This window comes from Camelus dromedarius, chromosome 30, assembly GCF_036321535.1.
Source record: "Camelus dromedarius isolate mCamDro1 chromosome 30, mCamDro1.pat, whole genome shotgun sequence".
Classification (NCBI taxonomy): Eukaryota; Metazoa; Chordata; class Mammalia; order Artiodactyla; family Camelidae; genus Camelus; species Camelus dromedarius.
The window spans coordinates 4,465,401-4,482,453 of record NC_087465.1 but is presented as its reverse complement, the minus strand read 5'-3'; the positions used below and the strand labels follow the sequence as shown (position 1 = coordinate 4,482,453).

Sequence of the window (17,053 nt, the reverse complement as noted above, 5' to 3'; positions counted from 1 at the left end):
TCAGGGCGGAGGCAGAAGTGATGATAAACAGGTAAGACAGGAGGGCTTCACAGCCTCGTGGGGAAGATAAGAACGAAGCAGCCAGACAGTGATCCTGAGAGGTGTGACATGCCGTGAAAGAGTGCAGGCTGCAATCCGGCGCCTCCCCTCGCTGGCGCCTCCGGCAGCGCCTGCAGCAGGGTGAAGCAGAGCCCCTGGTGGCGGGGACCCCACAGGTCTAGAGCCTCGGCGGCAACAGGCACCAGTTGGGTGGGAGAAACAAGCTGCTTCCGGAACCAGGTGAAGACTAACCAAGTTCCTGGGAAGGGTGGGGACGCATTCCTCAGGATTTTCACTGCGGTTCACAGAGCGACAAAGTGGGAGGAGGGGCAGGCATCCTGGGCAGAATTCTGGAAGCATCTGAGTCAAGTCGCACCCCACCAAAAGCCAGCCCAGGGAGGGTGGGAATCACTGCCCACGGGGGCGGGTGAGGATGGCCGGAGCTGGAGATGGAGGCCTCCTGGCGGCCGGGCTTGGGGGTCCCCCGTCCCCAAGCAGGGGACACTGCTGGCCAGGAGACCGACGAGAAACAGCAGCCAGTTCCAAGTCACCAAGTAAACAGCCAGAATCTGAGAATTAGCGAAGGAGCTTCAAAACCACCATTTCTGACCCATTTCTTTCCCGTCACTGGCCTCTTACAGCTCCTCCTCATGATAATCTTTGCCTCGGGTTCAGGCAAAAATATTTTGGGGTAAACATTTTTATTTTTTCTTTATAAAGTTGATGAACATGATTAAAGAAACCACGTGAAAACCTATATAAAGATTCGTGTATAAAGAGGGCATATCCGCAAAAGAACAAAATCAGCTAGTTTCCGTGCTATGTGACCACGAAGGAGGTTACTTTAGCAAAAAGTTGGAAGAGAAAAGGCAGAGAAGAAAGTTGGTCTTGCCGCTCTCGGGTTTCCCCTGAGCTGTGTTTAAGTCGGCTCGGCTCCCTGAACGTGACGAAACCACTCTTTTAAAGCACAGACCCTGCCCACCCCAGGCCCTTCATCACCCTGCGTGACGCAGCGTGTTGTCTGCGCAAGGCCCCCCAGGGAGAGGCACACTGATGCGGGTTCGCTGGTGGCGGTGCTGGGGACCTCCTCCCAAACTGTCACCAAGGTCCCTTCTCTTACACAGACCGTGGCACAGGCTCGGAGGCATTAAAACAACCCAGAGGCTCTCGTGATTACTCATCATTCTAGCATCTTTCAGAACCAAACCACTGGAGGCTTTAAATTACAGGTATTTTTTATAAGCTTGGACGGTGCCGGGCAGTTTTAATCATTTTAGATGTTTAATAATCAAACCATTCTGCCTGCACACCACAGAATTCACAGTGAAGCCTCACAGCTTGCTGATTTAAATGAGCAAACATGAGTGTGTGTCTCACCCCCAAGGGACCGCAGACACGGATGGTAAATCTGGTGATCACTCGGGAACTGTCTGTAAAACCCGCCGTGTGTAATCCAGCGACTCGGCTGTCTGCCTACGTAGCATACCAGAGGGGCCTTCGTTTACAATGAAAACAAACAAACAAAAACTTTTACTGTATAAAAATATTTCACCAAAAGCACCACAAAAACCCAAGTCTTTGAATATTAACTTCTGGACTCTTTGAAAAGTAACAAATACTAGAAAGTCGGTGAAGTTCTATGATCAATAAGGCATTTATTACTATATGAACTGCCTTTCAAAGTCGAGAAAAATACTTGAAAATACTGGCAATATTAAAACGGATGTGTGAACACATTTTTCAGTAATAGAAAATCCAAATGGCAACAGGATCTGTTGGACTCTCTTCTCTACAGATGGTCCCTCGCTTTGCAAGGGACCAAAGACCCAAATATGCTGAAACTGGGCCATGTGTACTTAATAGTCAATAGCAAAAATTATGGTTCTGTACCCTTTAAAATTTTCTGTCAAAACTGTAACTCGTGTGGCAGGGTATAGCTCAGTGGTAGAGCACATGCTTAGCATGCACGAGGTCCTATACCTCCCCAGTACCTCCATTTAAAAAAAAAAAAAAGGAAATCATCAAATCACAAAGGAGGAGACGAGAGAGGAACAAAGGAATTACGAAACAGCCAAAAAACAACTCATAAAATGGCAACAGTAAGTCCAAAACTTTCAGTGGATATTAAATAATGCAATGGGTAGGGACAGTAGGCGTGGCTCCATAAGAAAGCTGAGATTTAAAAAACACAAATAGCACATACACAGCAAAGAGTGATTCAATAAAATTAGGGCCTCCCAGATGCATCTAAAGCCAAGCCCAAAGCGGAGACACAGAAAAGGAAGGCTGGGTGAGCACAGGAGAACCTGTCTCCTGGTGGGGATCACTCTGCTTATATGAAGGATCATGACTAATAACATCAAATAAATTACTTTTCAGATGAGAAGAGCCTATTTGTAATTTTCTTTCAATCCTCGTAACTATTCAAAAGCCAGATGCTAATCTTAGACACTTTTTTTTTTTAAATACTAGTAGAGAGTTAATGTTCCTGGAACTAGCTGGAAGGGTTTACAGACTAGTAAGTGTGTTTCCATGGAAACAGATGCTTCCCAGGGAGCGATCATTCTACACGTTCTCTAAAACCCAGCGACCAGGGAGAAGATGGCGCTGGTGCTGGGAAGCCGCCTGACCTTCCATTTGTCCTCTTCTCCAGTGCATGGACGACACGAGGCACAGGGACTGGTGGAGGTAAAGTCACCCACAGAGGAGTTCCAGCACACCTGCTTATCCGGTCCTGACGCTGGGTCCTGAGGGATGCTGGATGTTTGCCACAGCCTTCAAGTAGACGAGGTGTACGGGGGCGGACACTGCCCAACAGGGGCTCCACGACACCAGCTGGACAACTGAGTCTTGACAAGCGACCAGGGGGCACGAGAAGGAGCGAGCAGAAAGCAAGGATGAGGGCACGCTTACACCCCAACCGGAAACAGGTGTAGCGGACGCTCTGTGACCTGACATTGACCTTCACAAATCCCAGAACAAGGGCATCTTTGCTGGGGATGTTGCTGGAAGTAATGTCTCCATTCCGCTTTGCTTCACGGGCAATTCTGATGGGAGAGGTGAGTGTGAAGATGCCTTTCTCTTTGTTCTTGCAGAATTCACTGCTAGAGGGGCACTGCTCTGGCCCAACGCAGGGACCCCGGGGTTCACCGAAGGGCACATTTACTAGGAGGACCAAGTCCCGGCCAGACCTGCGGTCACAGACCCAAGCAGAAAGCAGTCCCATGGGGACAGGAGTTGCACATCTGTCTCCCCATGGTGCAAGGATCCACACCAGGTTGTGAGGCTTGAGGAGAAAATCCAGGTAAATGCTTAAAAGGGGGCAGAGTGCACAGCAGGCACCCAGTGAGCATCAACTGCTCTAACCGTTACTGTTAATTGTTATTAATATCGTTAATATCAAAAATCAGGCGGTGTCTCTGCTAGGCCGTGTGGGGAAAAACTCAAGTTCATCTTTATAAAAGGTGAGAGGAAAGCACTGATACTCTCAAAGGAATTCTTGGAGAGCATACACATGACTTAGTCTCCATTCTGAATAAAGCTAGTTAATCGGGTCTGCGGCTGAGTCTTGCTACTGGGTTACCCAGCTGGGGAGAAGGACAGAATCATACTTTAGCTGTAATAACAGAGCAAAATTTTCCAAAAGATGCCATAGTGACAAAAAATATGTTTTTATGAATGCAATGAATGAATGTTTTATGTACGTATATGTATGACGGGAACATTATGCTGTATTGACAGCAGTTGACACATTGTAACTTAGTCTACTTCAATAAAAATTTTAAAAATGTATGTTTAAAAAATTCATTTCAATGTTTTTTGACTTCTATGAAATGCTTTCTTCGAAAAGATGATCTCCTGATCTAAAAATAAATAAGGGTTATGTGAACTTTTAAAATGAATACCTTTAACTTAGAAGGAAAATTTATCAACACCTCCATATTATATGTTTCCCAAGTTCTCTGTCAAATCGTCACAATGTTAGGATGTTTACAGTGTTGCTCCCACTGAGTGTCTTTTCAGACTATCATAATTATTTTGGTCCTTATTTTGGTCGTTATCCGTTTATCACATGGAATAAAATAACCACAAAGTAAAACCACAGGTGTTGATGAAAAAAAAAAAAGAGCAGGGAAGGAAATGTACTTTGGGTAGTAGAAGGTAAGGGCTTTGAGTTCAGATTCTCCTATGCTTTGTGTGTGTGTGTGTGTGTGTATATGCAAAGCAAAATCATTAAACCAAGCCCCCCCCCAATAAATCAAGTCGTGAAATGAAATTGCTGTGAGTCTGAAGTGCCGTGTTTTAAACACGACCGCTGAAGGAGGCAGCCGTCAAATGTAAGCATTAAACCTCTAAATGGATTCCAATGCAAAGGATGAGGTTGGGAGTGATCTCTGATTTTCTCGGAACTGCAGAAATTACAGCCCAGGCGTCCACGACCTTCAAGTGACGGAGCACTTTATGGTCCTGGTCCACGGCTTCCCAGGGCCGAGGCGCAGAGGCAGCAGGTGACAGGCAGTATGAAGACCACAGAGCTGATGTGAAATAAAACCATCCGTCTGTGAAGGTTTTATTTTAGCTTGTCCCTGCCCTTTGTTGGCCCATTTGACTGTCATCCTAAAACTTCAAAGCCTTCTCGCAGTTTCCACCACTGCGAAAGGAATATTCATGGCGCGAGGCTCTGCCCCTGTCAGAGGCATATTTATGTCCACGAGAAGATAAAACCGTTGTAACAAGGGAAAATGCCGCAGATTTACAAGGGGTCAAATTTATATGGCAGCGCGCTCATGTGCCTGGGCTTCACCTTGTGGGCCCCCTGATCGAAAAGCTAGTGAGGAGGCCGCAAAAGCTGCCCTGGATGGTTTCTGGACAAAACAGCACTTCCGCTCAGAAGGCGGTCACAACCCCTCACCGCCCCCGTCCCCCACTCCAGACGGGGCTACACCAAGGGCGAGGATGTAACTCTGAGCTGGTGTCCAGTGTTCTCGGAACTGCCACACACATTCGAGGGCACACCACCCACGGAGAATCACAGAGCTTTCTGAAGTCGGGGCAATGGGAGAACAGGAAACTGGTTTATTAAACCAAGGGTTCACGGTCGTAGTTTCCCATAAAAAGAACCGTATACAATCCCTGTACTCAAATCTCTTCCAGGAATGAAGATAACACAACACATGATGGGAAGAAAGAGGAATTCTTCACTGAATTTGAAATTTAACTGCAAAGGATGGAGAATTCTGTCTGGAAGTGTCATTTTATCGTAGGAGGTCTAAACTAGAGATATGACCTGAAAACATCATTTGGGCCCTGATGGAACTGGGGATTCAGCAAGTCAGTAAATAAGGAAGACAGCTGTGGAGTGACCGGGGAGGTGAGGAAACTCGGTGTTTTCCAGACACTGACAAATCTACGTAAGCATGTGGTCAAATGAGACTTCATGGCAAAACCGAAAGGTCTGATTATCCTCTAAAATTAATTATGAAATTATTTGCAATCCTAGCACGCTGTAACAGGTGTCAAGCAAGTACATATTTTATATTCTGTGCATTGCTGAAAATAGATACCATAACACTATTTCCTTTTTCATTTGATTTCATTTTCGCCAGCAGTTACCAGGGCTGCTCCTGGGAGTCAGCTGCTGTTCTGACCACGAGGGATACAAAAGTGACTGAAGTCCATGCTGGCACTGAGACCACAGGCTAGACAGAGGAGATGCCACTTGAACAGAAAGGGTCTGTCTCAGTGCAGAGAGGACGGCCCGTAAGGGGCTACGCAACCACTGGAGAGGGGCGGGCGGGGTTAAGTCACAGGCCCCAAGAGGAAATGAAGCCATCCCAGGAGAAGGGACATCTGAGCAGACCCTGAGGCTGAGTGCCAGGTGCAGGAACAGTCCCAGCTCAAGTCCAAGGGCGGAGAGAGCCTGGCATTCACCGCGGCCGTGAGTCCGTTCACCAGCCTGGGGGAAACGTTGTGGGGCGGGAAGAGAGAGCAGAGGTGAAGACAGCCCATCTCGTGGAATCTTTTATCCAAGGGAAGGGGCCTGAACTTGACCTTGAACGTGATGGGAGCCAGGGAATGGTGAGCGGGGAGCCACTACCTGATGCTTCAAACCTGGCTGGTGCTCTTGGAAGTGTGCAGAGTGGATCTGAGCGGGCGAGGGGGCAGCCGAACTCCAGGGACGGAGGGACGAGGTTCCCAGCGAGGTGTCTGGCACTGAGCCCAGGAGGAGGGAATTTTGCTTCGAGGGAAGCTTCCTGGCCTCCTCCAACAGATACATTTTTTGAAAAGTTGCAAAGTAATTTTGTAAGCCAGATAATATTTTCCTACTGACAATTCACTCATGTTTATATTTATTTCATTGATTTTTAAAACATTGGTTCTGGCCCCTAGAGCCAGAGCTTAGGATGTAGTAAGAACCTTGGGGTTCGGTGGTCTTTGAAGCAAGTTTCAGCCGCAGAAGCTTTTCCTCGGGTAAAGATCACGTGGAACATGGATGTATGAAACAGGCAGATGCGGGGAGGTCGGGGCTGCAGCAAAGCCTCCGTCTCAATGCCCCTCAGCCTTGAATCCCCCAGTACTTGAGGGACAGAGGTTGAAAATCACTAATGGAGGTGAAGTCATTCATTTTACTGGAGGGCCAATGAAGTGCTGGTACCAGCAGAGGTCTCGCTTGGGAGCCGGGATGTGGTGGGAGGTGGGAGGGCTCGTATCCTGGTTTTCTAGTGTGAGCCATGCAACTCTGCAAAGTCACTGTCTCCCGTGCATCTGCTGCCGCGTCTGTAAAGCTGAGATAACAGTTCCCCCACCCTTCAGAGCTGCTGAAGTGTAAAATGTGCCAGTCTGTATTAAAAAAAATACAAATTGCCACTGCTGATCAGTAGCCCCAGATCAGAGGGCTGGGAGCAAAGCCGGTGACCTGAGTCCCAGGTGGCGAGGAGACCTGTCAAAGGCCCCCAGACGAGGACAGGGGTGAAGAACAGCACTGGTCTCCTCTGGGCCACACCAAGTGATGAGCACAGCTGAAAGGGAGCCTTGGTCGGCACCTGCAGCAAGTCTTGTGCTTCCAAGAAAGCGTCAGTAAATCTACTCTGCCGAAAGAATACAGTTTCTAAATAGGAAAAAATATTTGCCTCCAAGGTTTGAGAAACCCTGGGCACATCAAACTATCACATGTGACACACCTTGGGAAGGTGGGTGAGGCTGGACCTGCAGCCAGACATACCTGGGCTCGAATCTCAGTCCGTGATCACCTTCTTTGTTCCAACAACTACCCTGCAATTGTGAGAACTACAGGAGGTGTTAAGGACAGGACTTGACACCACGCCTGGCCCCTGGGAAACGCCCAGTAAATGCTAAGCGAAGCCCCAGATCCAGTCTCCTACCTGCACCACATCACATACGTCCTTACGCTCTGGAGCTGTTTTCCACTGATGTGCCACTGCCTTCTCTGGGAAACACACCAGCACCGAGACGCACTCTGAGAGCATCACCCACGTTCCTGACCAGAGGGGAGACTGGAAACTAAGGGAGGGGGGCTTGTCCGGAAACAGACCCACAGACAGAAAACAAACTATGGTTACCAAAGAGGGAAGCGATGGGGGCAGAGGGCTCAATGAGGAGTTTGGGATTACCAGACACAGACTACTACGTATAAAACAGATAAACCACAAGGACCTACTGTAGAGCACAGGGAGCTATATTTAATGTCTTACAATAACCCGTAATGGGAAAAAAAACCTGAAGAAGAATATATATACACACATATAAGTATAACAATCACATTGCTGTACACTTGAAACTAACACAGCAACACAACACATCAACTATACTTCAGTACAAAAAAAAATTTTTTTAATAAAATAAAATGAAGGAGAGGATTTATAAAGTACTCTACACATCACAGCAATAACGCACAAGTTGAAAACAGAAGCAGCGCTCCCTACGAAACACCCTGGGAAGCGCACGCAGCCCTGCTTACATACGAGGCTGAGTGCCAACAAAGTGGCTACTTACCAGTTGAAAATCTGAGAACACGTCACACAGCACCTCAAAACCGGGTTTCAATAGTCTTAAAAATTAGAGATCGATTGGATGCAAATGTCTCATCATCAAAGTGCTTTGAACCGTAGTCGCTGTATTTAGGACTAATGAGATGCACTGCAAACATGTATAGTGTCAAGTATCCTTAGTAAGGTACTATGAGAAACCCTAAAATGCTGCAGATCTGGCATAAAACATCCCTTAATTTCCTGTTCCTTAAGGGGATGTTTATGGAGTCTTTCTTAATCACACTTAGCATCTCTTACTCAAATGCTTAGTGACCCCAGGATGTTAAGAGTAAGAGAGAAGCACTCGTGCGAAGGCTGTGAATGAGGCAACTGACTCCGCCTCGCACTCCTGGAGTCTGAGACAGGATGAAGGATCGGCCGTGAAAGCGAGCCCCGGGCACAGCGGATATGAACACCAGTGCGGCGGGCGATGCCGCCAGTGCCGCGCGGGCGCACCGGCGGTGCCCAAGGAACGCTGCGAGGAATAAACAGCTCCACAAAAGCAGAATGCAGCACGTTACGTAACGGGGACCAGTCCAGGGATGCTGGCCCTGTTAACCGCCAAGCGGCCACATCCTGTGTCTGCAGATGCTGCTCATCACACTTGCAAAACAGCAGGTGAGAAACCTACGACTGTCCTTCACGAGCAGAGAACGTCCTCCAGCCCTGGGAGAGCCCACCCGCTGCTGTCAGTGCTCTGCCATTTGTTCGATTCTGTGCTGGATTCTAAAGACAGAGTAAACAGATAAACAACAAGGACCTACTGTAGAGCACAGGGAACTATATTCAGTTTCTTGCAATGAGCCGCAATGGAAAAGAAACTGAAAAAAAAATACCTATGTATGTCTATGTGTAACTGAATCACTTTGCTGTGCACCTGAAATTAACACTGTAAATTGACTACACTTCAGTAAAAAATAAGAATTAAAAAAAAAAAATCCCGTAATTCCTACCCTCACGTTGCTTATAATCCACCAGAAAGAGGCGAAAGAAACTTCCCATAACACAAGCCAGATTACGCTAAGCGCCATCTATGTCCTCAGAGAATGAAAAAAAAGTGCCTGACTTCACGCGGCACCAAAAGGGACCACAAGTACACAGAATGCAAGAATGAAGGCAGATGCAGGGAGAAGGAGAAGGAACGTCTACCCAGGAGAGGAAATCTGAACCGAGCCTCACGGGTGAGCGGGATTTGGGTTGAGTTTCCACGTGTGCCTCTTGCTGTCAGTGGGTCTGTTTCCCCTCCGGAGGAGATGCTGTTACCTTCCCCCTGGACTGTGTTTCTACGTGTCTCTTTAGATGTCACTCTATCATGGACATTTAAGAGCTGACAGTAGCTTTCCACTCTGCGTTGTTGAATGAAATTGTTATTTTTGTGAAGGGCTTCCAGGGTGGGTAAACAGCTTCGTCCCTCTCCGGGAAGTCAGTCAGCCCACAGAACTCTGTTAATGCTGCCAAACCACCTCTAGGATTTCAGCCCCAGCTCACGGCCTCACATGCACGGCGTGGATGCGCCAGGTGGCCTGGTGTGACACTCGGTGTTTATTCATCCTCTCACACAACTGAGAGCCTGAGCATCCTTCGCATTAAGGGAAAACTTTTAAATCAACTTACCCTGTAACTTGAGAATCATATAAATGCTTAAAGCAAAGAATAATTTCAAGGCTACTTATAAATGTACTTGGTATATACTGAACTGTACAGACATTTGTTGTGTGAATGTGCTGAATGAATGAACAGTAAAAATTCTTGGATTTTGCTCAGAAAGGCTTTTTTTTTCCCTTAAATAAGGAAAAAGTAACTTTTGAAATGAAATGGGCCTGAAAGGAACTCCCAGACTTGGGGAGACAGGAACGGACAAGCGATCTCACGCAAGAAAACGCTCACCGCCTCTGATGGACCAGGAGAGTGAAGAAAAGGAGGAGAGAAATGGATGCTGATTCTGGGTGAGTGCAGGGGGCCCAGCTGGCAGGTGCCTTAAGTGCCAAGCTCTGGAATTTAAATTTGATCTGTAGGCAACTGGGAGAGAACAGGGCTTGGAGCAGGGAGGTAACATGATGAAAACAGTGCTTGCCAGAGAACTTCCTGCTTACTAAATGGACCGGTCTGAGAGCAAAGACGAGAGGCCGGCTGAGGAGCAGATGGTGAAGTCAGCAATGGAGCTGTTTGGTGACGGAGAGACCGCAATTTCAATGCACGCAGGTAGGGAGGGTCAGCGATGCTTCATGAGGGCACGTGGGGTAAAGAAGCAGGAGTCATGCAAGGAGGCATCCTTCCAGAGGGAGGTCCTTCCGCTGACTGTCCTGGTCACAGCTGCCTCTCTTGGACTGAAGATGATGTTGAGCTCGGCTTTAAGTGTGTCCTACAGAGAATTAGACTCACGAGACTTGAAGAAAGGCAGTAGATGCGTATTTCAGGACCAGGATGGACCAGTGCTCCGTGCGTGGGCACTGAGAGTAAGTGTGTCCCACCACCACCCAAAGACCAGGTGCAGAGAAAGGGCCTCTCCTCTGCTAAACAGGAGGGATTTCCCAAAGAAGAAATGGAGATTAGAAGGGTTTTCAGGCTTTCTGTTGTACCTATGAACGTAACAGGATAACAGAACTGAATATTTAACATACTTTTATCCTAGGTATTTTAGAATGTTCAGGCTGCTGTAATAAAACAGCATGGGCTGGGTGGCTCACAGTTCTGGAGGCTGGAAGTCCAGGATCACGGTGCCAGCACGGCCGTGTTCTGGGGAGGGGTCTCTTCTGGGTTGCAGCCTCTGCACATGTCCTCGCACGGCGGGATGGGAAAGGGCTGGTCCCCCTCATGAGGATGCCACTCCCAGGCCTTAAGCACATCCCAGAGGCCCCAACCTACTATAGCATCACATTGGGCACCAGGAGTTCAATGTATGAATTTGGGGGGGGGGCGCACACACTGGGACCACAGCACTGGGCTATGGAAAGGAGACCAGCATGGAGAGCACACGCCAAGACTCATGAATCACGTGGTTGTAAGGGGCATCGCATGCTTCTGAACTTGGCGGAGTGTTGAGAACGCACGGGAGCTTTCGCAGTCCACGCGGTGATGGAGCAGACGCTCAGCAGGGTGGAGGACCGATGAGGAGGCCTGGCTAGCCCGGTGCGCCTGCAGCCGCTCTGCACGTGTCCTCCTCTGCCTCAAACCTGGGTGCCCTGCCGGGTACTTACTCCATTACTTGACTTTTCGGTCTCTTCCCTTCTGTTATTCATTGAAGACTTTCCCTGTTTTCTAGGGGATCATTCCAATATTCCCCGAGACATCTGTGTCGTCCTGTAACTTTCCCGGTCCCCCTTCCCCACAGCCCAGTCTCCCTCAGCCAGTTTCCTGTTCCATGTGTGACTCCATCGTTGTAAAGAAACCAACAGGTGTGAAGGCGCCGGGGTCTGGACCTGGGTTTTACACCCAGCATGTGCCTTGCCATGCGGTTGCCCTCTGTATGTGGCTCCCTCTTTGATTCTCGTACCCTCATCTACACCCCGAAGATTCTAAACATGGTGCCTCCAGCACAAGGCAGGCCTTCCACAGATGATGGCATTAAGGTTTCTGCTGGTCTTTGTAGAAAAGCAATGACAACGTTGACAACGACCCGACTTACATTGTCACATACACTAATAATTACCCACAGCAAACTCAGCCAGCACAGAACCGACAGAATTTATCTTTCATTTGATTTTTTAAAAATACCCTTTAAGTCCACCAAGTAACTTAATTGGTAATTTAATCATTTAAATTGTAATCAAGAGTGGTCTTTTGAACTTCATACTAAGCATGTGTTGCATTCTCACAAATATAACTTGTGCTTCGGGGTATTGATTTTCGAGGGGACCCTCCCTAAATCCAACCTTCTAGAAGCCAATGTGATTTTTGTGAACAAGGAGAATAAAACAACTGAAATCCTCTCCCAGAGAGTGCTCCCTCCTCTCCCTCTTCTTTTGTAAAAGGCGCTGAGCAAGGTCAGGAGCCTGGGCCCTGGCAGGCCGCGCGGTGGGTCTCGGCGGCAGCTGGCTCGGCCCGGCCCCGGGAGACCTGCTCAAGGTCAGCCGAGCCGGCTTCGAGGAGACACCGCTGAAGGGACTGATGTTACCTGAGCTCTGAGTCACTCTCTTGGCAAAGAGCTGACCTGGGAAAAGGCAGGAGTCAGAGATGCTGGCGTGGAAGGCAAAGAGCCATGGACAGAGAGTGGATCTCTCGCTGCGCAAGCCCAGCTTTAGGGAGACACTGAGATGGGAGGAAGGGTGTCTGGGGAAAACTCGCACGTATGTTTGTTCGCGACCACGTGACACACACACACCTGCAGAGGCTGCTCGTGCTCCGGGCAACTGCAAGTCCCCAGCTCACACTCTAAAAGAACGGAACTCCCTCCCAGAGACGTTCTGAAAAAGGCAGCCTCCCGAGAGAAGCTGACTTTATCAATTACGTAGGTTTGATTAAGATAACAAGCAACTACAAACAAGGGGAACATTGTAACTTTCTTCCTGAAATCACCATCATGTGAATAACAGAGACTGGTGGCTGTGTGCTGTGTTCCTTGAAAGGCGACTTACATAAACGTTACACAGGAGGATTCAGGTTCTAGGTTGAAAAGCCTCAAAAGTTTGACTAAAAGAACATTTACAAGGTCATTTTATGCCTTCATTTTCTATTTTATTTTCCTTAAAGAAGGGACTTTCTTTCTCATTTTTTTAAAACCATATATATAAGCATGTATGTTTATGTTTTTTTAAACTGTTTATTTATTTATTTATTTAATGAAGGAACTGGGGATTGAACCCGGGACCTCCTGCATGCAAACAACACACTCTACCACTGGCCTATATCCACCACCCCAAGAAGGTACCACTTTTAAAAAAGATCTACCTTGTATTCTAAAATCGTAATAATCTTAAATGCATGTATTCAAGAGTTAAGAAAAAAATTAATAACAATAATAAATATTCTTCATAAGGTGACTTACCTGTAATTTATAAACTCAGAAGAGAACAAAGTTTTAATGAACGTGAAATGTGAAAATAGCTTAAAACAACTGCAAACATTTGGATAATAAGACAAAAACTATGTCTTTCACAACACTCTTTTAGTTTCTACCTTATTTGCGGGAAAGCTGATATAAAAACAATGTAACACGACTCGCACACAATGACCTGGTGTTGCCTGAGACTCACAATACAGGGGCCGAGACTCAAAGTCCACACCCAGATGACACCGTGGTCATGAGTGCCATCCTGAGTCAGTTTGATCTTCCTGATGCAGAACCTGGCTGAGTAATAATACGACAAAGTTCAAGTCAACGCTGCCTGGGAAGGGGACTCACTCTCCTCTCCAGAGAGGCGGTCTGGGAGGGGAGGGGAGGGGCCCCACTTCTCCGTGGGACCCTGGAGCAGCAGCACCTCCTGTCGCTGTGTCAGGTGACTGTCCCCCAATCCTTCCTAGCTTGTTCTTACTCTTATCTGGCCTCTGGGAAGTGAGGCTGAGACAGGTAAGGTCCATTCACAGCGTTGGTGAGCAGTGGAGCTGAGGCTACACCCACGTCTACTCAAAGCCCCCGTTCTCTCTGGCCACTAGGGCTGCCAACTCACCTGCCGGGAGGAGCCAGCGGGGTGGGCGTGGCTGGGGGAGACAGGACAGGTGCTGGGGATCCAGAACGAAACCCGGGGGCCCCTGGGGGCTTGCCCTGCTTTTACCACTTGCATCTTGTGTTCCAGAAACCCCCCCTCCCTGTGAGCAAACTGGGACGAGTGGCCGCCCAGAACGAGCAGCGTGGGGAGGCACGCCCTGATGGGAGCACTCCCCATGAAATCCACCTGTGCACAGGTGCGATTCTACAAACTCGCGACTGGGGACAGGAGATGCTGAGTTCCTGCTAGGCAGCAGGAGCCCAAGGCTTTCCCATCAGAACCTCTTACATGGGGGATAAGCTAACGTGGTGATGAGGTTGGTGGGTTTCAGGGCGTATAACTGACACATGTTGCTGGCTTTTTCTTTAATCTCTCCCTCTGCACAGACTGCAGAATTTCACCTGGCACAGGCTGATTCTTACTTGTTAGCTTACGTTAGATGCTGAGGTCCCTGGAGAGCAGTGTCATCTACCTAACAAAGTCCTGCCTCGTGCAAAGGTGGACAGCCACCAAGGGCGTGGCACGCTCTACAGATGATGGTACATTACATATGGGCGCCGGAAAGGGGGCTCGAGGAAGGCCGTCAATCACATCAAAGCACGTGGTCACTCGGGAATACGGGCGCAGAGGGTAAGTCTCAGTGACCTCCCGGGGGCTGCTCTTCACCACTCGGGGCCTCGCAGACGTGAGTCCACTGGGGGGCTGTCTCTCAGTTTCCTAAACATCCCCAACCTCCTCATTTGGGGACACGGAGCTCTCAGCCCCTCTGACAAAGGGGAGGAACCATCTGGACCTTGACCACTTCCTCAGCTTCTTCGTGGGAAGACAGGCCTGGCTGTGGGATGTCCCAGCTCGGCACCAGGAAGGAATCCGGGAGTGGCGCGGCCGGGGACAAAATCCCCTGCAGTGTCCTCCGTGGACACGCACGTTCCCACGTCTGCAGGCTGCCCTCCGACACCTGCCCCGTCCCCTCGGGCTGTTCCCTGGCTGGCATTTCAGTTCTGTCCCCTTGACGCAGCCTCTCTTGGAAGGCCATCCTGCAAAGATCTCTGTGCCCCAAACTCGCAGCGCACTTGCTGCTGGCCACACACCACTAGGCCTGCCGGAAACCACCATCTCGCTCCCCAGCCAGTGTACTCCGAGCTGGAGTGTAGACATACTCATTTTTTAAAAAACGTTGTCTTCAAATCCATGTCCTTCTAAACACCAGGGAGATTACTAGTAAACACTACACAGCCCTTAAAAACCATAACTACTAGTAAACATGTAGTGACAGTCCACAGAAGCCCCTGGCGGAGGAACCATCATTACTGCTACTCTGGTCCTGCGGGACCTCAACGGTAGGAAGGGAGGGCTCTCTTTTTTTTTTTGGCCAGATAGCAAACCATCTGAAGCCTCAGCCCCTGTTCTTAATGCAGTAATGACACAGGCTTTCGGAGTGAATCAGTACCTCCTGCTCAGAATGGATCAAAGCAAAGCAAAACACTCACCTAAAAGAGGGACGAGTGGTTTAGGGACTGCAGGCAGAAGTCATAGGGAATCCGTCCTCTCTTAAAGTACCCTCTGCTGCAGGCAATGCCTAAAAACAGAAGGAAAAAAAAGATTGCAATAGAGCTTTTATTTGACAAACACAGGCAGGCCATTCAACATATACAGCAATGGAAAATGGTAACTCTTTAAAAAATTGGCCAATAAATTAGAAAAACAGATCACAAACATGTAAGTAAACCAACATGTGTTAGTCTTCACATACGTATTTCATTTAGAAGCTAAGTGTTTTGCTCACCTCGACTCTTTTCTTAAGGAGACATTTAACCAGAGATAGGAATTATGTCGACAGAAATATATAAACACCAAGTTGTGGGAAGTCACACAAATCCAAGCTGACAGCATGTCATTGCACTTCCGGAGTCGGAGCCTCCGCGGTGGGGGTGTGACGGTGGTGTGTGACAGTGGGGGTGTGACGGGGCATGGGGGGGTGAGCGTCTCACAGGGCCTTAGGGCCCATCCAGAAGAGGGCCCCTCAGGGCATGGGCTCGGCCCAGACCACCCAGCTGGCTGGGCCAGAGCTCCTGACTGCCCCAGGGCAATGCCCCACTGCCACGCCTGTGGTCCTTCCATCACTCTCTGGCTCATTCATTCATTGTCTAGGGCCGACTGAGTACTTCCCGTGGACCAAGTTCTGTTCTGGGCTCTGTGGGGTAAGACCTAATCTCTGAGCTCAGAGTTCACATTCCAGAGAGGGGGCACTAAATGCCAGCGACGCTGTCTCAGACTGTCCCACTGGAATGGCAGCTGGGGACATCTGAGCATCCCCCTGAAGGCAGTGAGGGAACAAGCCCCGGGCCTCACTGGGGGCAGCCGGGGCCGGAGCAGAAGGGCACAGGAGGCCGGTGCGGCTGGAGCAGGGGGCGCAGGGGGATGCAGGAGGGCGGCTGAGTCTGTGGCCACGGATGAACCCATCAACAGAAAGCAGGTGATGGGAGGCTGAGGAAGGGCAGAGCCTTGGAGAATCACGACTCAGAAGTGGGTAGAAAAGGAGGCAGGAGGAGACAGTCAGAGGTGGGCGGCCGGCAGGGTCGGGGCTGCAGGATCCGTAGTCAGCTGTGAGCAGAACGCTTCCGACCCAGCGAGGCGGGGTGGGGTAAGGACAGAGGGGAGAAACGCAAAGGCTGCCCTTCTGATTGGCTGTGCAAAAGTACATCTGCAAGCCTGAGAGGGCAGCGCGAGAATCAGGAAGCACTCTAACTGCAGGTCCCAAAGTATCAGAGCTGTGGGGCTGGCTCCGCTTCCAAGTAGACACTTCATTGGTGGCAAGACCTCACGCAAGTGTGGCACCCTTAACGTGGACTCCCCCTCCAAATCCAGCAAGATTTAACATGTCTACAGTCAATCAAATATATGAGGGGGGCAGAAGGCCTTAATCACAGCAAGGTGACATCCAAGTGCTACATTCCAAGCCCAGGTTTTACAAGCTTGTCTTTAATGAGCGTGTACAAAGTGAATGACTTAAATAAATAAAAGAGCCAATTAAATAAAAGAGTCAACAGGCATCAGCAGCAAATGATAATTCCTGGCAATGAAGCAGTTCCAAAAGCCAACCCTAAATTACTCAAGAGCACAACAACAGTAATGAAGGTATTTTGTGATTCCTTTAAGATTCATTTTTAAATTAGCAGGTATATTAAAAAATTTTTTTTCTAAATTCCATGTCATATAAATCTATTAAAATAAAAATACTTCTATGTAACAGTCTACTGCGTATTCTGAAAGGGTTAGTAGCAGGAAGAAAAGACACGACAGTTTATACTTTTGACATTT

General features: G+C 48.8%; 1 protein-coding gene across 5 annotated transcripts in view; it reads right to left on the bottom strand.

The window, feature by feature from the left end:
- The window catches only part of FAM110B (family with sequence similarity 110 member B), a 116,149-nt gene that overhangs the window by 32,758 nt on the left and 66,338 nt on the right, over positions 1-17,053 (bottom strand). For all 5 annotated transcript variants that reach the window (XM_031441594.2, XM_064480827.1, XM_064480825.1 and 2 more), the window contains one exon: positions 15,223-15,311. The gene's annotated coding sequence lies outside the window, so the exon portion shown is untranslated. The remainder of the gene's footprint in view (positions 1-15,222; positions 15,312-17,053) is intronic.